Source organism: Pinus tabuliformis, chromosome 1_2 (genome assembly GCF_031772625.1).
Source record: "Pinus tabuliformis cultivar Carrire ecotype Pingquan chromosome 1_2, CPIR1, whole genome shotgun sequence".
Taxonomy (NCBI): Eukaryota; Viridiplantae; Streptophyta; class Pinopsida; order Pinales; family Pinaceae; genus Pinus; species Pinus tabuliformis.
This window is the reverse complement of record NC_142298.1, coordinates 114,417,946-114,440,363: the sequence shown is the minus strand read 5'-3', so window position 1 is coordinate 114,440,363 and position 22,418 is coordinate 114,417,946. Positions and strand designations below refer to the sequence as shown.

Here is a 22,418-nt window from a genome sequence, read left to right as displayed (position 1 = left end):
CAACCATGTCAAGTAACTGATATCCGATGACTCATGAGAAATATAGGCCATGCATATTGGATTAGTGAAATAATTGATATGATAAAGCTCAAAATCAAACAAATGACTTACAACTAAGAAACACAAATAAATGACTTACAGCTAAGACATGAGGTTTCCTTTCATCCCTGTTGTTAGATAACTCTTCTTTACATCATAGACAATGAAACTTTTTTCTGGTACCAGGTGGAAGTGGTATTGTAACATTAACCTCTGATAGAGTCTGTGTCCACGACTACTTCTCAAGATCCGCTCCATTACCAGTATTTGGGGCTAGATAAGATACATGCAAAAACCATCAATAGGAAAATGAAATCTACATCCTTGTAAAAAAAGGGGAGGAAAAAAATAATACACAAATTGAATCAAATTGTAGGACAACTCATTACTGCAACACGATTATCTTGTCATGAACAATAAAGAATGAAATAAGGAGAAATGTAATTTTAGCCACAATTTGACAATCGTTTCCTTTTTAATATTCTATGAGCGATTGATGAAAACGGTCAGCTAAAGCTTGTCAACATCAAGATTATAGTCAAACATAAAGAATCGTTCCAACATAAATATAATTCTAAACATAAGTTTCTATACCATTTACGGGAAAATGAAATCTATATCCTTGTAGAAAAAGGGGAGGAAAAACATAATACACAAATTGAAACAAACTGTAGGACAAATCTTGCCATGAATAATAAAAAATGAAATTAGGAGAAATGTAATTTTAGCCACAGTTTGACATATGTTTCCTTTTGCATATTCTATGAGAAAATTGATGAAAACAACCAACTAAAGCTTGTCAACATCAAGATTATAGTGAAACATAAAGAACCACTCCAACAGAAATATAATCCTAAACATAAGTGTCTATACAGATAAGTATTTACTATTTATTGAGGACATTGTATTTATGAAAATCTGGAAGTCAAATCTTTGAAATAACACAATTTATGGTACCACTGTCTTACCACTATATGTTGAGTATTTACTGAAATCCATTCAGGAATTTCTTCAAAGTTCAAACAATTAACATGTAGCCTAAAAAAGGTTAGATTTGAAAAGGAGATAACCCAAAGCTGTAGAGTATATATCTCACATTTATATATCCTAATTTCCAGATATTGAAATGACACTTTTTAGCATACTATTGTGAATTCAACCCAAACTGCTAGACGAAAAATATTGATGGTTGTTATGCTAATATAGAAGTTTTATACATGCATTTATTTAAACAGTTAGCTTGCAATCTCAAACATATCTAAGGATGCACACAATACGTTGCATTTTTAGTGTTGATGTGTGAACAATGTCATAACAATACTTCTAGCTATAGAACAAGCATTTCAAGCTTGCCTCTATTGTATGACATGGACATTTGTCCTTCAAACTGAGTTATGAGACACAAAACCACTTTCACCCTTTAGATAAAATGTGGTTGTAAATGCATGGTGAACTCTCTTAGCACAAATATGCTCTTAGTATGGTATTGGATTCTCAGACTAGTGTCAGGTTTAAGGGTGCCAAGGACTTTAGATTTTAACTATATGATATGGTGCAAGCTAGGCTTCAGGACAACATATTCTTTAGGATTTTTCATGTTGGGAAACCTCAAAATCTGTGTCCAAGAAAACTCAAGTTAAATGGAACAATGAGTCTGGTTGAGGAAGCAATTACTAGTGCCTTGGATTTGTTGGGTTAATGGTTCTAGGGATTATTGAGGGAAACAGAGAGGTTGTTATTGGTAATCCTAGAAAAATCCCAATCTTTTTTTTAAGCCCTGAGGATGTGGTTGAACCACTTTCCAGCCAAATTGAAACAATTTTGAATAGTGGTTCCAACCTCATAGGATTTCTTATTAACAAAGTAGAAATTAGATACCATTCAAAATTCAATAGACTTAATAGCTTTCAGGATTTCAGGAATGGTAGGATTCCATGTTTCCATTGGATTATGTCATGTATGAGGGTATGTAGCTAGCATTTAATCAAAAGAACCAAACCCTCTATGTACCTTGATGTTTGTAACTTTGTAGCATTGATTGTTGAATTCCTCTATCATGACCCTAGTAAAAAAAATGTAACCTTCACTCAAGATGGGAATCATCATGCCAGGCATCATCATGGATGTGTGACTCTGGTTTCATTGAGTTTGAGCCTTAGGTAGCCCCAAGCTTAAACATGACCCTTTTCTAGTTGTATATGAACCTTTAAATGAATCTATTTTGGAGAAAGAAATCCTGAAGTTAGGTCCCTCTGGATCCACATCCCCATCCATTAAAGACCCTTATCGATATTCTTCTTCTATTTTGGAGATAAAACCCTCTCATGCTAGTAAGGTGATTGAAGCACATTAAAAGTTACGTTGGATGCAAACCTACATTTGGCCTATCCACTTTGTCACTCCCTCCTATTGACACATAGCCTAGACTCAATATTGACTTGGTAAAACCAAGGAGCAAGAGTGTGACTTAGACTTGGGAATAACTCATGAAAGATTCAACATAAAACTGAACAAATGAAAAAATACTCACAATATACTCAAATTTAAAAAATGTAAAACAATTCATTCCATGATAAATCCACTTTGTAAACATCAAAATAAACAATAATGTAAATAATCAGTATTAAATAGATAAATGTGGAATTTTAGATTTACTTTAAGGTTTAGATACATTATTGTACAAAGTTTAAAAATTTATATGTAGAGTCCAAACACCATGGATTGTGAACTGCAGTATGAATTAAGAAAGAAATGTAAACCAACTGTCCAACATATTAGCCTTTTAGATCTTCATCAGATTCTTGAAAGTGCTCCGTATATTGATGTAAAAAATGATTATATTATTATACAACTGTAACTCTAATGAAAAGCCTCCTCCACATGAAATCAATATTTTAGAGGATACTCATGACGTTTTATACTTGTTTCTTATCTGTAGGCTGGTTGTTGCATCAAACTTGAAAAGAAGTTTAAGACTCGCCTAGTACTTGCAATTCTGGTAAAATTGATCGAGTATCATCAAACAATGAAGACAACTTCCTCCAACCATCTGGCATCTTTTCTTTTTCTCGTCTCCCTCTACAATCATTGGATTTATGATGTTTGATGAAGAGGTTAATCGAGATCAAACTCTTCTTTTACTCTTTCCCTGCCCATGCATAATTGATGTTGGTTCTTTATAATTGGCATTCATCTTTTGACTTTCTGGTTCTCTGACAACACTCAATCCATGTACTTTCTTGTAAAAGATAAACATAGAACCCTCATAAAACTACCCACACAGACCGACCTATGCCCTCAAAAACTTCCTCCTTACATGTTATACAACTTTGTTACATACCTCCCAAGAGGTTAGTTCTCTCTCGATATGTTTGACAAAGGTCTTAAAATCTCCTCCATGGAGGCGTTCAAACAAGCAAATGCCATTATCCTTATGAAGATGGAAAATTTCAAGAACGAGAAAGCTAATGGTCCAGATTCATGAAACCCTCTAAAATCTTAGAAAACAACTCCTACTATGTATCCGTCTCACCTTGCATCTCAAAAGCATCTCCCAAAGCATTCAAACATGAAGTATATTCACAAAATGCACAACGTTGTTGTAAGATATCAATGAAGAAAAATGGAGGGTTTGCAATGTATTTACAATGTATAAGCACTATCTTTTCTGGAAAACATTTGGCATAGGTTTTAGGATTTTGGAGTTTCTCTTCATCCTTTTTTCCACTTTAAAATTTATAATAATGGTTGATCATAGGATCCATCATTAACGATAAAAAGCATTTTGATTTTGCAGAAAATGCCTGCCAAAATCATGAAATGGCCAGAAAATATTTCTAAGGCATTTCTAGCCCGTATTCCAGACTTTCCTCTCCCAGAAACATTTCCCATCAATTTTTCTTGTACATATACTGGACTATTAAAATCAACTTGTAGCTTTAAATTAGCTTCATTGAATTCCTTAAGATAGGATCTTTGTTTAAAATATCAGTGTTGTTTTTTAATGTCTAGTTTCTATTTCAATTTCTTTGTGTGTTTCCTTAATGATAAGCTTCCCATGTGCCTTTCTTCACTTACCAAGTTGTAGATGCGATAGGAATAATATTTTATGCCACTTTTTGTCAATCCAACTACTAATAAAACAGTTAATTCTAACACTAAAGAAGGACAAAACACGTTAACTCAAAGACACCATTACCCAAAAAAGATATAGCACAAACAGAAGAAATAAGAGGTAGGTGTACCAAAGGAGTCTCTACTGAAGAAGAGGAAGAAGAATAATGTAACTCAAGTTTGACTCAATCCAAGGAGAACCAACATGAATAACAGATTCCCACAGAGTTGAGTGGAGGTGGGGTATCTCCTCCATCTTCTTCAAGCAATTCTCCAAAGAGTCCAGATTCCAAAATGAAATCCAACGGCAAGGCAAGAACTTTAAGATGTCAATCTGTTGAAGGAGAGACCTATTTTATGCCTACAAAAACTAGAGCCTCGACTATCCTCATACAGTTGATATCTTATGGTTCAATTGCTATCAAAGATCAAAGTTTTGTTATGGTTTCTCACTCCAAGTCACAGGTTTCTTGTGATGAATCTCAAACACAATCATGTGTAGTTCTGTCTAGGCCAACTGGTGTCAAGGGGGCTAGAGTTGGAAATGAGCTAGAATGTATGCTTGATGATCCACACTTTTCACAACTTATAGTAGAAGTTAAAGAGAATTTTAGTGGTAGCATTGTTGAGACTAAAACAGAAAAAGAAGTTGAAGGAGGAGAACCCACTTTAAAGAGATGTACTTCCTACAGTGTAAACAGAGGCTCCAAGTCAGATTTATGTGAGAGATCAAATAAAGAGGAAAGTGGTGGAATTCGAGCCAAATTCATCCCCACAAAGATCAAGCCTTTAAAGAAGCAACGACCCAGGAATAATGCCAAGAAACCTCCATCCAAAGGGTTAAAAGAGACCAGCACACTTAGAATGTTATATAATGGCATTTCTATTAGCATAGAACATTATATCATGGCATCAGTGCCAGTAAAGGCTCAAACACACTTGCTGACAGAGGATCTCAAAGATCAAACTCATTCAAAGAAGAGCCAAATATCATCAAGGGAGATGAAAGGCAGCCTTAATAGACACAGTGGCAGTTGAATCACAAGTAACTCGCAATAATGTGGAGGAGGGTACCCAGCTAAAAACTGATCTAAGGAAACATTCGCAAGAATACAGGACTTATGGGATCACAACCAAAACTGAGCAAAGGGCCAAGTATTCTAGATAGCCCATGCTATAAGTTCAAATTGCTAAACTTGATGTAGCAAATCTGTATTTGGGCAAGGTTAGTTCCCAAATCTAACTCAATCCACTTCCTTAGAGTGACTTACAACTGAAATATCTGTACCAAGAGAAAGGAGGATAACTATAGAGCAAAACAGTGTCTAAGTCCAGAGGCAAATATTGCGAGTGCATAGAATGATTCAATAAAGTTTCAACTACCAAAATAGAATAACTAGTGGCGACAAGAGGGGTCTAAGACGTAGAATTTGTCGCATGAGAAGGAAATCCTATCTGACTTCTAGGAGAAAATTTTCTCTATTCTCATCAACAGTTTGGCATGAAAAACAAAGGAAGAGAAAGGTCATAGGACTCACTTGAACATGAAAATCCAATGTGAACCTTGGGTAAAATGAAAGAGGAGAAGAAGAGAGCACATGATTACATGCTCTTCCCACAGTTTCTAGATTTTGCCAGAACAATATGTTAGTAAGGCCATTTACTAGCCACAAGTATGATATGGGACAAACTTTTTGATGAAATGAATCTTTGGTGAAATGGAGGACACATACAAGTAGAAGCAGACAATTAGTATGATCATGAACCTTGAAGACACATCAATCTACTTTGGCTAAACATCCAAGAGTTGGCATTCAACTTGGAAACATATCAATAAGCTCAAGCATAGAGCTCTAAAGGCCAGACGGCCCATCGGATAAGAGACCTTGTATCTAACTATTCAATCTAATGACTTATGGACAAGACCATTTTACTAGGACAACATGAAACTATACCACCACGCTGAGTGGGTAATCTTAAGATATAAATGCATTCACTGACTTAAATCATCCAATAAGCTGAGTGTCATACACGATGACATTATTTTGCTAAGAGTTCAGAATCTCAAACATAAGTCAGAGCTATGGGAATCTAGTAAGTTGAGATTCTAACTCTAACAACAAAAAATTTGTCTCGGTCACTAATCAAAGCATCTAACATAGAGCCAAATATGTACAAACATTTATGACCACCTTCAACCAAACTCTTCTTAACAAGATGTCCCAGAATAGTATGTTAGCAAGGTCATTTACTAGCCACAAGTCCGAAATGGGATAGACTCTTTGATGAAATGGAGGACACATACAAGTAGAATAAGACAATTAGTATGACCATGAACCTTGATGACACATCAATCTACTTCGGCTAAACATCCAAGAGTTTCCATTCAACTTGGCAACATATCAATAAGCTCAAGCATAGAGCTCTAAAGGCCAGACGACCCATCGGATAAGAGTCCTTGTATCTAACTATGCAATCTTATGACTTATGGACAAGACAATTTTACTAGGATAGCATGAAACTATACCACCAAGCTGAGTGGGTAATTTTAAGATATAAATGCACTCCCTAACTTAAATCATCCAATAAGATGAGTATCATACAAGATGACATTATTTTTCTAAGAGTTCAAAATCTGAAACATAAGTTAGAGCTGTGGGAATCGAGTAAGCTGAGATTCTAACTCTAACAACAAAAAATTTGTGTCGTGGTCACTAATTAGTTCTAAACCATTTTTTTGGCTTAATTAGTTTTTCATGCACAAATATATTACACAGTTCCCTGAGATAGAAGGGGCACACATGCATGAGGTTTCCCAACTTAATGAAAGTTACAAATTTCTAGGAGAGCACACTCCCCTTTTGAGTCTGTTATCTTTGCAGCCAGGTTCACTAGGATTAGGAGTTCTTACAGCCAATAGAGATGTTGTTATGCATGCATCGAGATTGATTATAACTCTTTTCTTCCTAGTTTACAAAGGAAAAGCAGGTGCACAATTTTGAGGTTAAAGAATGAGTTTGGAGCTGTTGCTTTCGATTTCTATTTTCAGATTTAATAGAAAAGCAAAGATGTTATTTTGCATGTTTAGAAGTCCATGTTTTCTATTTTATTTTAGTAGCAGTATGTTTTTGTTGGTTAGGGCACCCTTAACAGAAATTTTGATTGGTGTTTTTCAACTTTAATGATCTATAGTTATTAGATGAGTTTATAGTACAGAATCAGATCATCGTGGTTTGATTTTTGACATTTTATTCAAGTATGGTAGTTTATTAAAGTATTTTATGATACCTTTATCTAAGGGAAAGAATATTGGGTTATAGAGTACATATAAAGTGCATCATCCCGGTCTACACAAATGCTTCTTATCCCATAACATTGTCCTCTAACAACTACACCATCACCTGGAAATTGCCCAAAAATTGGTAACGGATAGAAAATCAAATCAGAGGGCTCTTCTAGAAGACAGAATAATATTAGAAACAAATAGGCATACAAACTTATTAAATACGTAGAGTACTTTTGAACTGTTCTGGAGATGGGGTACTAATTTCCCAACCATTATTTTAACAAATAAATACAACTAGAACGTCCATAACCGCTGCAAAGTTTAAGGTAGCATGACAATCTCCCTGAGACAAAAAGGGAAAAATGCATCAGTTAGAAGCAATAGACGTTTCGAATTGAAATTAGCAACCATGCCAGTAAAAAATTGTGATCGTTGTGAGTTGAGTCTAAAAATCAGTTTGAACTAGTGTCAAAACGATTCCAGGTGGATCCTTGTGTTTTTCAATAATCTTACTAAAATATATGTATCAAGAATTTCTCTATGAAGAAAAATAACATTATCTAAGAGAGTGAGATTTTTAAAAATGAAGCCAAGATTGAGAGTTTTTCCTTTAAAACCAAACGAACCTTAGATTAAGATTTTTTCATTAAAACCCTCTGAAAAACTAGTCTAACTTTCTAATTACTTACATGTTTGGAAAGGATTCAATATACCAAACTTTCCTTTGACCAAGCTTCTCTCAATGCCCTTTGCCTCGAAGGATAATGATGGAGAATTTCTTGATGACTTAAACTTTAGCTAACATAGTTGATCATACCTACATCAGACAATGAAATATTCATTCATGGGAAAGTACACTTAGTAATACGTGCAACATAAATGCAATTATTAGTAGGAAATAATGGGAAAGTACACTTAGTAATACGTGCAACATAAATGCAATTATTAGTAGGAAATAACTGCGGATAAGGTCAAGTTAGAAATCACCCTTTTTAGACAAAACCAGTGTTATTATAAAGTAGTTTCAACACAAAAATATACAAAATAGTTTTCCATATACATGTGTCAACATATTAACTTTTACTTTTTGAGTAGTCACTCCATTATCCACTAAGAATATTTCCTTATGAAACATGTTTACCACCATCCATTCTCATAAAATAGCCATCACTGGGTCTTCCAGAATGTGATGGATCTGATAATATTTGATTACTTTGTTATTTGAAATGTGTTTACAATTGTATTATCACACCAAATGTCTTGGAGCTCAAGGAATCCAATAATTTTTAGTCAAAACAATCATATTTCACCTCCTCACCAGGTCGGCCCTGCCTTGATGAAGTCTGCCTTGTTTGGGGCAATTTTGACCTGTCGAACCAATATAAATAGAAGGATAATTCAACCTATTCAGCATCTATACATCCATAAGTTTGATCTACAATGAAATAACAAGAAAAACAAGTGTGACGTCAAGGACAAGAAGGAAGAATAAAAATCGAAGTTTTGGGCATCTCTCTCACACATGCAAATTTTCTACGGATTCTAGAAAAGTTGCAGGGGCCAAAATTTCTACAATGACTACAGGTCTAAAATTTTGAGTTGTAGGAGGCCGAAATTACAGTTGAAGCAAATCTGAAGGGTGTTGACTCTTGTTGAATTTGGCATAGTTTATCTATTTGAAAAGAGGGTTGAATTGGTGTTTGGAGGAGGTATTTGTCTTGGTCAAAAGGTATTGGATTGTATCACTTTTACTTGGCTTTATTAGAGAAGAAAGGTTTGACTGGGTTTCCCCTTAGGAGAGGGGTTTTTCCGTGGCTAAGTGCCTACATCTTGTGTCTCTTGTTTTTCTGATCTTCATGTATTTTTGATTTGGTAATTGCTTGATGAACGACAACATAATAAATAAGTAGACGAAACCATCACATATCACAGGTAATTATCAAAAAAGAGGAATCAAAACCCTAATATCTACATACATTGATTTCTCAACATGGTATCAGAGCTAAGGTCAGTCATAAGGCAGCTGAAGATTACCATATCATTGAAGGACGAGAGGAAGTTTCCGAGGAAGTCGAGCTAGAAAAATACCTACTCTAAATCATTTTTTTGCAAATTATAGTGACCACAGTCACCTAAACATGAGATCGAAGTCCTATAAATGAGATCAAAGACTTATGCATAAATTTAAGAATTTTTTAGAGGTTCGAAGAACATAAATCTCAAGAGCCATCAAACAAAGAATCTGAGAATCTGAGAACTATTTGAGGGCTTGGTCCAGAGCTAAATCAATAGGGAAATAAGACCACAATACCATACAAGAGGACGAAGGTTCTGAGACATTGAAATAATTATGAGAAGCACAAATTAGGTAGTCTTCTTAGCATTGTAGAAATGGCCATAGTATGTGAATGATTTTGGGCATTGTTACAAGAAGCGCTAAACCAACAGTCACAATGTGAAGGAGAACTCATAACTTAAATAGTAGTGAATTCTTATCCTAAGCATACTCAACAAACCACAAGGTTGAAGGTACAAAGATATTTCGAAGAGTCGAAATTGCAATAAGAAAAGTTCATAAGTCCAAGAAAATTGTACTGATAGTTCAAAGTTTAAGTCACATCCTGAAGAAGGTTCGTGGATCCTGTGATGGATTGTTTGAAGGAATTGAAAGACCTTTGAACTCATTCAGCTCAGGAGTTTTAAGCTAGCAAAGAAGTGTCCCTAAAGAAAGAGAAGGATCATAGTTAGAGGACCTATTGAAGCATCTAGAACATACACTAACAAGAATTCAAAAAGGGCAGTAGTCAACCATCTTGACAAACATCTTATCTTGACACATTTTGAAGATAGGAAACCATGAAAATAATAACTTATCCCTGGGAAGAAAATAATGTCATCTAGAAAAAAATTCTCTGCAAGGAAGGATAAGTACCTTTGAAGGTAGAAAAAGGAATGTCCAAAAACTGTCAGTTCAAAATAACAAACTGAAATCAAAATTGTAATAGTAATCATTCATTTTCTAGCATTTAAATCAACAATTCAGAATAACAATCTACACTCCTTTGATTCTCCCGAATTTTCAAACATGTCTTGACTATGTTGAATTAATGACTAATTTTGAATAAATTGGCAGGACATTTAGCTTTCTAAATGCATTTTTGAAGTCTAAGTTAAATTGCAATAGGGGCATCACAAGGAAGAGTTTATACAAAACTACTTTCAAATGAAAATATGCTGAGGATCAGCAATAGATAATAGAATTATTGATTCTAAATAAGGTTCTCTACAACCAATCCTCAATTTGAATGAGATTCAACAACCATCATGAGGAGATTCAACTGTAAATTAATTTTCTATAAATGAAAATTCAATAATCCCAACATCACTGAACGTAGGCTGAGGGATGAGGTGCAGCCAAATACGCAAGGTAATGCACCACAGGGAGGAAAGTAGAGATTATATTGATAAAGAGAGAAAGGTCTTCTACAACATTCAACCAACAACATTCCTTCCTTTGGTAGGGGTCAAAGAGGGTCAATCACTTAAGTTCTCCTAGTAATTTTTTCGCACAACCTTGCAGTTAAAGGTTCTTTCTGCAACCAAGTACCAAAATGATGCTCTCTCCAACAGTTGTTTAATGGATTTCCTCATTGTATATTTTATAGAGTTTGGGGCTTGGGAGGCCCCACCATCCTCCATGCAACCTTCTAAGGTGCCTCCTACCAAAAATCTTGAAAGAAAGGTAGCCCTGTGTGTGATTTGCTGCTTTGGTTGTCTACACACTGCCATGTCGGTTCTGATGCTTGTCTAGTTTGGGTCACACTATTTTGGAAGAAAAACCAGTGACCTTGGTGGCAGTTGGTGGTAGGTGAAACTTTTTGAGGCTTCCCCAGTGTGGGCCATAGTGCTTTGGATGCAAAAACAATGATCTTGTTGGTAGTTGGTGGCAAGTGAAACTTAGGGTATTGACACTAAAGGGACTGAACCTACTAATTTTCCATTTTTCTAATTTCTAAGCTGCTACATAGGTTCTGCATCTTCACTGGAAGCAAAACCAGTAATTTTGGTGGCAACTAGTGGCAGGTGAAACTTAGCGCATTTACATTGAGGGGGATTAATTCACTGATTTTGGCCCTTTTTCAAAGGTCTAAGTTGTTGCATAGGTCCTGCATCTTCAATGTTCGAGTGATAAGGGACCCGATGGTGTCCTTAATGTCATGTAATGGTCAAAACATTAAAAAGATGGTATAGGCTAGTTGACTCGGTGTTAGGACTACACTATATTACTGAAGCAGGGATATGATATGTTTCCCACTCGCCCACATTATTGGAGGGTATATGAGCAAAGGAAGATAATTATTAGCAAAAGCGTGAATTATGGGAATGTGACTTTTTTCTTCCTGCTATGGAACGTTTCCTGATAAACCCTGTTAAAGTGCTTTATTTGGTTCGTTTTCCTCTCTATTTTGTAAGGGAATGAGTCTTCCCTTTCTTTTGTGATAGTTTTTTCACCATCAAGGCTTTTGTTTTGATATGTTAGGGTTAGTGGAAAATTTTTGGGACATTTTTAAAATAATTTTTTTGAATGTAAAAGATACACAACATCCTCTAAGCATTTCCAGGGTAGTTTCTGGTTTCTAGAAATGCGCTCCAGACCCATCAAAAACTAATTTCAGGGATGCATAGAATAGAAGAATAGTAAATTGAAAAGTGTTCTGTTTTGCATCAAATATTTGGAATTAGAACTTAGATTGGTACAATGTTGAGCTATATAGGTGGAGATTTATAAGTGGCAAGGACACATCAAATGTTTAACTTCCTGATCAAGGTAATAACTCTACTGTAAATAAATGAAGAAAAATACATGTACAGACATTTGTGTTTTTGACATGTGAACGTTTAAGAAAAATATACATTGTTGTTGATTGGTTCATATAAACTCGTAATTCTGAGTATAATGACTTAAAATGAGAAACATTGGTACTATTTTAGAGAAACTTGTTGATTAATGATTTGGGAATAAATACCCTTGAGTGTTCTTTGCGCAAAGAATTTATATTTGAGTGGGTGTATCCTATGCACTGTTTCAGTCATTCTGGGTCTGAATCTGGTTGCATTAGGTGATATGCGGAGGCACAAGGTGCCATAATGAGCATTCTTTATGTTCTGCCTTTCATGGTAAACCTTTCTTTCCAGGTAATTGGGACTTAAAATCACAGAATGTAGGCTGAGGGATGAGGTGCAGCAAAATACCCAAGGTAATGCACCACAGGTGCCGGAGATAGAGATTTTCCTTAGCACGTCAGGGAAGAGACCTATAGATGTTGCTTGTCACAACCTAATGAAATCTTGTAATAAGAGGTGCATTCACTTTAATGTCTTAGACAATACTAGCTAGGTAAATGTAATAACTACTTAGAATAAATCCCATTGTAATAACTACCTAGAAGTAATCCCATTGTAATAACTACCTAGAAGTAATCCCATTGATTCCCTTTATGCATGAACATAGTTAAAGAATATTACAATGATGTTTTTGGTTTTAAATTTGAAATAAAATATGCAATAATATGACAAATGGACTTTTAAAGCCTCCTTGCCAATTGGCTTTCTGGAACATGTGCTGCTCTGAAACATGTTCATTACATGAAAAACCTTGGAAGGTTGGGGGAAAGCCATGGACATGACCAAAATTCCTCTTTAATTGTGGATGTTGGTGTGATTTATTAGCATAAACCAAGTCCATGAAATCAACATTGAATTTCTTTGATGTTGAGACAGGAAAGCCCAGGCACTAAGGACAGTAGTCTCATATATGTGCACCTTCTCTAAACTGAACGAAAGAAAGGAAAGATCTGAGGAGGCAAAAGCTTAAAGAACAATGTATAGAACTAAAGATAGGCTAAAATCCAACGGATAACACATCGGACCATGCAAAAGTGTTGACACATATGCCAGACATGTGTTTACATATGCCAGAGGTGTTTACAGTTTTACAAAGGAATATACTATATTATGGAAAGTGCTTTCTTAACATAAAATGTTTCACAATTAATTCTAAGTCGATGGTAGCATTAGTTCATTTGAAGCTAAAATTGTCTCAATTATTTATATTTATCCTAATTTTTGCCTTGGTATGAGTCCAAAAGATAAGATTTCACTGGTTGGTCAAAGAAAAAGGGTCGACGGTATATGAAGATTTCACTGGTTGCAAACCCTTCTCAAGCTAATTTTAGGTCAGTTACACATTGTTCCAAGGTCTAATACATGCAAATTGAGGACTGTTGACTAAGGATTCGTTTGGATATTCTTTGGCACTATTCACTTAAGCATTGTGGCTATTTGAGCCTCGGCCGTAAGGGCTATTCTTTGGTTTATTTGAGACACAAGACCAGTCTCTGTCTGAGATTATTTTAGCCCTAGAATAGGAGGGTATTCAAATCACCTGACCATGATTTGTTCTCTGGCTGAACTCATCTACATTATTCATTCGAGTATTTTCCTCTATCTGAATGGCTAATTATTGACCTCTATGGAATTTTTCTAAGGCTTCACGAACTTCTTCCTCAGGCCCATCTCAGTCCTTCTACGATAGATCAATGTGACATAAATGTGGGCTTTTGATCTCATAATACTCCTACATCCTTGAGACAAAGCATCACTTGAACCAAGACCAGAGTAACACTCTCTCAAGTGTCATTTCAAGGCTTGATCAAGTATTATTTCATTGCAATGTTTTAGGACTGTTCTGAAGCGTTTCTGAAATATTGTTCGCACAAGATTATTCTGAAAGAATATTGGTGATACAAGACCTCTGATGGACTTAGACATGGAAGTCAATGAATTATTTCAAATCTTGGCAAAGCCACCCAACTTCGCCTAGCTAAGGAAAAGGCTTCGCAAGAAGATACTAACGAGGAACAATAGCTAAACATTGGCACACCTTCAATGGGTTTAGACTCATCCAACTTCCATATCAATTATGATCCCTATCTGCACAAAGAGCACTGTGTCCAAGGGACTGATCAGATTCTTCTATCTAAAATGCCAGATATCCTCCAATGAGAGAGCCTGAATCTAAATTCATGTGAGAGCTTACAATCAGAACAACTAAGCAGAACTACCCCATGTTCATCATCACATTTGTCAGGCCTTGATGAGTTGGGAACTGTGTATCCTATTGACTCTGACAGGCCCTAACAGAGAGAGTTCTTAGTTTTGGCATCAGACTGGATACCCCCAACAAACGTGGGAAATAATATTGTGACACATATTTCCACTGAATTCATTGGATGCTGAGAGGAATCATAAAAAATATGGTTTTATTGATGATGATATTTGTTGATTTTAGGTAACAATGATATGTTCTATGCTTTAGAGAAATTTTAATTCAATTTATTTATAAGACCAATATCAATTTCCAGATTAGCAATCACATCAACATGAAAGTAAAATGCAGATAGAACATAAACATGAACAGTAGAATACAAGCCAAGGCAAGAGGGCACAAGATGTGGCACCAGCCAGGGACAAACCCCAATGTGGGGAAACCCTTGAGCGATTCTTCTTATATTCTTCAATAGTTTAGCAGAGAGAGAGAAATAGAGTACAATGATTTAAAGTCAATATTGACTTGCCAAATAGGAGATTTGACATCAAAGTTATTAACCATGAAGATGAATCAATGAAATTGCAATTCTGGCACCAAGGGCTGGAGATTTCTATACTGCAATTCTTAATACTGGTTAGGGCATAAACACATAGATATGTTAGAACTAAAACTGCTCCAGCAGCCACCTAGAGGACTGCAAATTTCATTCCACAAGACCCTCCTTCGTTCACTGCTCTATATGGCACCCTGTTTCATCTTGTTATGGACAGCAGTCCCAACAAAGACTCCTCTACAGGCCTGCGGCAAAGACTGCACATGATGAATAGGGCTACGACATCTTTACACAGGAAAGACAGTCATCAAAAATCCATGCACAGGTATCCAGATTCTCCTCAAAACATTCGGCCTCCATTTCTACTCAAATGGAACCCAAGACAGAGATAATTATCACCTTAAATCGTACCTAGATTTTCCTTTAGGCTTGCGGCCTGTAACAAATATACACCTCACCAAATCGCACAGAAAACTGTCCAACAATAATTCCTCTGACTCTGGCTCTATTCAACCGGAAATTTGTACCCAAAATCAAGAGGTACGCTACCGAGATAGACCTCCTATCCTCCATGCATGATGCCACAGACCTGCGACTCTTTCTCCCAAGAAAAACGAACCCTAAACAAAGATGGGTCTCATCATAAACTCGACCCTCGCCACTTGCATCCTGCCTCAGATGTCGTCCTATTTCAGAGGAGAGGATGAGCACTTGGATGATTCAAATGAGAGAGAAATCACCTCTATATATACAAATCGGTGGGGGTTCAAGAGACATGACTATTGTATTAGGTGAGCCGACATATAGAAGAGGCCAACCTTGATAATTTGTCGATAATTTAAATAAATTCATAACTTCGTTTGTACATGTTGGAATCGGATGATTTTTAGATCAATCCTACACTTCTCGGAGAGAGGAATCCAAGAAAAATATCAATTGTCATAAATAAGATGACCCATGTGGAGTTCGGCCCTAGTTTCCAATTTTAACACTCCCTCTCAACAAGGGAGAAATCCATCTACTCATCCATCTACCAATCTATATTACCTCTGTCATCAATGCACTGATGTTCTCCTCTGCTGAGCTATGAAGAAGAAGAAGTGATCGAGAATGTATCATACCATTCTCTACTGACCCGAAGTCAATCCCATTGAAAGGAGAGTGTGTCATACCACTCTTGCAGACCCGAAGTCAGTTTTAATCAAAAGAGAGTGTCGCATACCACTCTTACTGACCCAAAGTCAGTTCCAATTGATCCCAGATCAATATCGGTTATCCTAGCATAGGGAGTATGGTAGTACATGATGCGGTCTATATGTACCCTGCTATTCATCCTTCGGTCTATATATCAAAATAAACCAATCAGTTGCCTCTTAAGCAACAAGGATATCATTTTTAGAGCCATCGGATATAGTATTATAATTAGTTGTCATGAATCAACACCCTCTGACATGGTTATCTTTCTTGAAATAATATATGGCTCCCTCTGAGGCCATACGTCAGATGGTCATTTAGATTTGAGCAATGAACTTGCTAAATGATTTCTGCCATGTGCATGAAACTTCTCAATAAGGATGATTTTCTCATCCAACCATTTGTATCCATATGACCATGATAAGTGACTTTTCTCTAACTTCTGAATTTCATCATCTTCCTTTGAATTGAGGAAGTATAACATCAACTAATGCAAAAGGAAGAAACAGTGCTGCTATATCAAGGATATCCAATTTCAAACCATCTGTTAAAATGAGCGATATGTCGAAGCCATTCCTAACTTGGATATTCCTTTATGTTGAATTCCTCCCAAAACTTGTCACACAGTTACTTTTGTACTCCATCAAAAATCGATTGTGCAAGAAGTCAAGGACAAAGAAATAGATCTATCCTTAAATTCATCAGTCTATCTCCAATTTACACATCTTGTTCACAACTTCGATTGTGAACAAGATCCATTTCCAATGCTTCTGTCATTGATGAGCTTCCATGCTTGATGTTGAATATGATTGTTGTAAGTGGATAGAAGGCCGAACTGAAATAAAGTAACTATTCTATTCAACACACAACTTTGACACTGACTCATGCTAATACCACAGTTATGAAGCCGAATAAATAAGTCATGATAAAGGTTGACTTTAAATGATCCTTCTTACACCTGATCTTTGATCTAATTTAATTACTGAAATATCATCAGAAAGATACAGAGTACAAGATCTCATGGATTAAGCTATCCAAGATGTGAATCAGTCTTGTTCCCAACTTCGTTACTACTGCATAACACAGTCATACCCATTATCACTAGATCAGAACTGTAAATATATAGATTTGGCAAGTTTTCAAACTGATCTACTCGTAATTACATAGGGGAGATGTAAATCCAAGTGCAGTGAGACTATATGCAATGCAACCTAACAGTGATGACACTCTCAACAAGGTTTCTGAGTTGCCATACCATTGTAATAACTGCTTCAGTGAGATGTTGATGTGCTGAGGTATTGTGATACATATATCAATACTACATATCGATATTACTATGATGCCACTGTCATCAGATTTTAGGGATAATTTCAAGTGCAGGGATGACAAAACATAGCATCAAAACCATTATTACAATTATAGATCCTCATGGCAGTCTGGTCCATAGTATAAGTCTATCATTTTAAATGGGAATGAGCTCAACAAATTTCTTCGATACCATTAGAATATCCATTGCAATTTTGTTGATCCATAAGACCAATAATACCCACAAAGTATTGTTTCTTCATTCAAAAATTTGAACACTCAATGAGGGGAATTAGAAAGATGGAACCTGATAAGTAAAGTCTTAGAGTCTGCCCCGAAATTGATATACATAAACAACATTTCATAACGGTGCTTGTCAAGCCATGTAGCTTTTGTTCCTGACATAGTACATAGTCCCAACAGAGAAGCTACAGCAGCATTGGAGTGTACAAGAATGATCTTCGTACATCTTAGTATGATTTTTAGAGCCTGTGGTTATGTACAGGAGTAGAACATGGCCTCTAAGAAATTAGATTCATGCCCACATGCACAAGCCATCTACTGATACACAGCTCATGAAGAAAGGAAAACTCGCTATGCTCATAGCCTTGACTGGTTATTCGAGGTGCCCCTCCAAAGAGCAAATTGAACCAAAGGCGCTGAAAATTTCAGAGTTATTAGAATCATGTGAAAAACATCTTTTGTGCTAACTTTCTCCAATGATATGCCTAATGATATATTTATCCAAAACAAGTACTGTAAATTCACAGAGGCTAATCCCAATCTCGAAAATCGACCTTCTGCCATAAACAAATTTGTAGAAATAAGGAGAATAGTCCTACTGTTACATGCAAAATATAGCTGGAGGTTTTGACCAAAATTTGATTTGATGAGAGAGTAGGTCATGGAGACTTACCAACGAGCTTGTCAGTGATTGCATTCCTTCTAGCTTGGGCTTGTCCTCAACCTAGCTTTGATACCATGTTGATTTTAGGTAAAAATGGTATGTTCTATGCTTTAGAGAAATTTTAATTCAATTTCTTTATAAGTCCAATATCAATATCCAAATTAGCAATCACATCAACATGATAGTAAAATGCATATAGAACATAAACATGAACAATAGAAGACAAGCCAAGACAAGAGGACACAAGATGTAGGACCAGCCAAGGACAAACCTCAATGTGGGGAAACCCTTGATCAATTCTTCTTATATTCTTCAATAGTTCAACAAAGAGAGAGATAGAGTACAATGATTTAAAGTCAATACTTTCCAAATAAGAGATCTAACATCAAAGTTCTTAACCATGAATATGACTCAATGAAATTACAATTTTGGCACCGAGGGTTGGAGATTTCTATACTGCAATTTTGAATACTGGTTGGGCATAAACACATAAATATGTCAGCCCTAAAACTGCTCCAACAGTCACCTAGAGGACAACGACTTTCCTTCCACAAGACCCTGCTTCCTTCGCTGCTCTATATGGCACCGTGTTTCAGCTTGTTATGGAGAGGAGTCCCAACAAAAACTCCTCTACAGGCCTGCGACCAAGACTGCACACCATGAATAGGGCTACGCCATATTTACAAAGGAAAGACAATCCTAAAAACTCCATGCACAGGTATCCAAATTCTCCTCAGAACATTCGGCCTCCCTTTCTACTCAAATCGGACACAAAACAGAGATAATTATCATCTTAAATCGTAGCCAAATTTGCCTTTAGGCTTGTTTCCTATAACAAAGATACACCTCACCAAATAGCACAAAAACCCATCCAACAAGCATTCCTCTGACTGCGGCTATATTCAATAGGAAATCTGTACCCAAAATCTAGAGGTACGCTTCCCAAAAAGACCTCCTATCCTCCATGCATGATGCCATAGACTTGCGGCTCTTTCTCCTAAGAAAACAAAACCCTAAAAAAAGATGGGTCTCATCATAAACTCACCCTTTCCACTTGCGTCCTGCCTCAGATGCTGTCCTATTTCAGAGGAGAGGATGAGAAATTGGACGCTTCAAATGAGGGAGAAAGCACCTCTATATATATCAATCGGTGGGGGTTCAAGAGACGTGACTATTGGATTAGGTGAGCCCACATATAGAAGAGGCCGCCTTTGGTAATTTGTCCATAATTTAAATAAATTCATAACTTCGTTTGTACATGTCAAAATCGGATGATCTTTAGATCAATCCCACACCTCTCAGAGAGAGGAATGCAAGGAGAATATCAACTGTCATAAATAAGATGACCCATGTGGAGTTTAGCTCTAGTTTCCAATTTTAACAATATTCTTACAGTAAATACCAATTTAAGTGAAAGCAATGTCAAGGAATCTATTTCAGGATGGGGTTTCCAGGTTTTAGTTGCAAGGGAGCTGGTAGACCTCACTCAAATAGACAACAATGATGAAGATGTTGAAATCACCCTGAACTAGTTTGGGCACACTTCTAAACCAGACAGTGTGAATGCTGATGCTCATAGAAAACCTCTTGTCTGGGGTAAACCATCAAACAAAAACTCTAAGGAAAGGTTCATGGAAGATACCATAGAAGAACTCTAACCTTTCAGGTTGGAATTCTCAAAAAATGTGCACAAATGTTGATGAAAGATGACTAGTTGGGTTGTAATTATAGGGATCATACAGAACTGCATTGGGAGGAAAATTTATTGAAAGGAAACAGAATAGAGGGAATTCTTACCAGTATTCAGAATTTAGTGTTGAGCAGAAACCACAAGTCATGGAGGAGTGGATGGGTCAAAGTTTTGAATAGAATCCACAAGACAGGGAGGAGTGGATGTGTGGGAGTATTGAACACAATCCACAAATCAAGGAGGAGTGGAACAATGGGAGTTTTGAACAAAAACCACAAATCAAGGAGTGGAGAGGTCAAAGTTTTCCTTTTACCTAGAAATCTGGTTCAGTAAATCTTGACGAGGAAGTGATTGAGAAACCTAACCTGAATGATATTACATACTAGAATAGTGATTACTACAATATAGGAAGGCACTTGCATTCTATTATAGGTTGTGCAAGATCCTTAAATGCAGTTGGTCCACATGTGCCATCCTAGCCAAAGGATGATGAAGCAGCCAAAGGATGATGAAGCAGTGACATTTAGAGAAGTATCACAGTACCAAGATCTGACATCAGTAGAAGCTACTCCTAATGATGGTCTTTTGCTAGTACCTTTTCTAAAGTACCAGAGGATTTCATTGGATTGGATAGTTATACAAGGGCCAACCAACATACATTGTGCTGGTGGTATTCTTGCATATGATCACGGAATTGGGAAGACTGTCTCAGTGTGCTTTAATTTTGAAGGAGAGGCCTCCTAACAGATCTCTTCAGGAAGATTCAAACCAAGTAAAGGTCGACACATCTGCTGTAAATCTAAATGAGGATGATGTATTATCAACATGTTTACAAAGAAAGACATAAAATAATGGTGCAAATGATATTTCTTTGGAGGAATACATTAAGTGGAAAGAAAACACATTTTCTATGAAGAAAGGCTTACCATCTGCCAGTACTTTGGTTGTGTGTCCAACAAGTGTTCTTAAGAAATGGGCACAGGAAACCTGTGACAAGGTTAACACAAAAGCCAATTCGATATACAAGTTTAAATACTTTGAATGTGGAAAGAAAACACATTTTCTATGAAGAAAGGCTGACCATCTGCCAGTACTTTGGTTGTGTGTCCAAAAAGTGTTCTTAAGTAATGGGCATAGGAAACCTGTGACAAGGTTACCAAAAAAGCCAATGTGGTATACAAGTTTAAATACTTTGAAATTTTAACAATAAAAATCATAGAAATGAGATTAGAAAAATACCTTTCAAAGCATATCCATACACCTTGGAGTTCTCAAAGGTTGCAATTTTATCTCCATATGCGACATGTTTCTGCTCCGAATTGGAGCGAAAACCTCCAAATCCAAATCAGAAGAAGAATACCTCAATTAAAGCTTGAAAAGGAGCAAACACAGATCTGATATAATAAATACACCTTAAAAATCTAGTTGAATTGATAGGGTAGCCCTGAATTGAATATCATAGAGGGGTATGGAATCTGCTGCGAAATCATAATGATTATGAGCAGAGAAAGAGCACCGAACTCAGTCCCAAACACAAGGGAGAATATGGGCAGGAAAATAAATTTTAATAGGTCCATTTAGATTTTAGAGTAGCTGCCAAAGTAGATTTGAATATCATAGAGGGGTATGGAATCTGCTGCGAAATCATAATGATTATGAGCAGAGAAAGAGCACCGCACTGAGTCCCAAACACAAGGGAGAATAGGGGCGGGAAAATAAATTTTAATAGGTCCATTTAGATTTTAGAGTAGCTGCCAAAGTATATTTTAATAATAGGTAGTAAAATATTATAAAGCAATTGCTATGGTCTCTTAGGTTTTCATTAAGTTTTATTTTTATTTGAACAAAAGGAGGTCATCTCACATAGAAGTTATATCTAATGATGTTCAGGATAAGTAATAATGTTAGTTTAATTAGGGAATCAATAAAACCTATATGAGGCCTCTCTAATATACGTAAGTATGTTAATATAAGGAGGGAAAATGGACATGAGTTTTACACATAAGGGAAATATCTATAAATCTTTAAGGAGATGAAAAATATGCTTAAATCTGTATATAATTTTATCAATAAACTAAAATAGTTATAGGTAGCCCATTATTTTTTAGGAAGTTCACTTAGAGCTTAAAAATACCTTATTAGAAGCTATCCATAACATAGAAGGCCTTCACATGTGTTGTTAAGAGAGACATGGGATACATTTTGACTAAAGGAGATAAG

General features: G+C 36.1%; 1 long non-coding RNA gene across 1 annotated transcript; it reads right to left on the bottom strand.

Annotated features, from left to right (window-relative positions):
- Window positions 1–7,499: 7,499 nt before the first annotated feature.
- On the bottom strand, window positions 7,500–22,030 carry LOC149204776 (uncharacterized). Its single transcript, XR_016251805.1, has 4 exons — window positions 21,438–22,030; window positions 21,125–21,185; window positions 8,128–8,255; window positions 7,500–7,781 (listed from the first exon to the last, which is right to left on the bottom strand). It is a non-coding gene; the product is annotated as an uncharacterized LOC149204776 (long non-coding RNA).
- Between the last annotated feature and the right edge of the window lie 388 nt (window positions 22,031–22,418).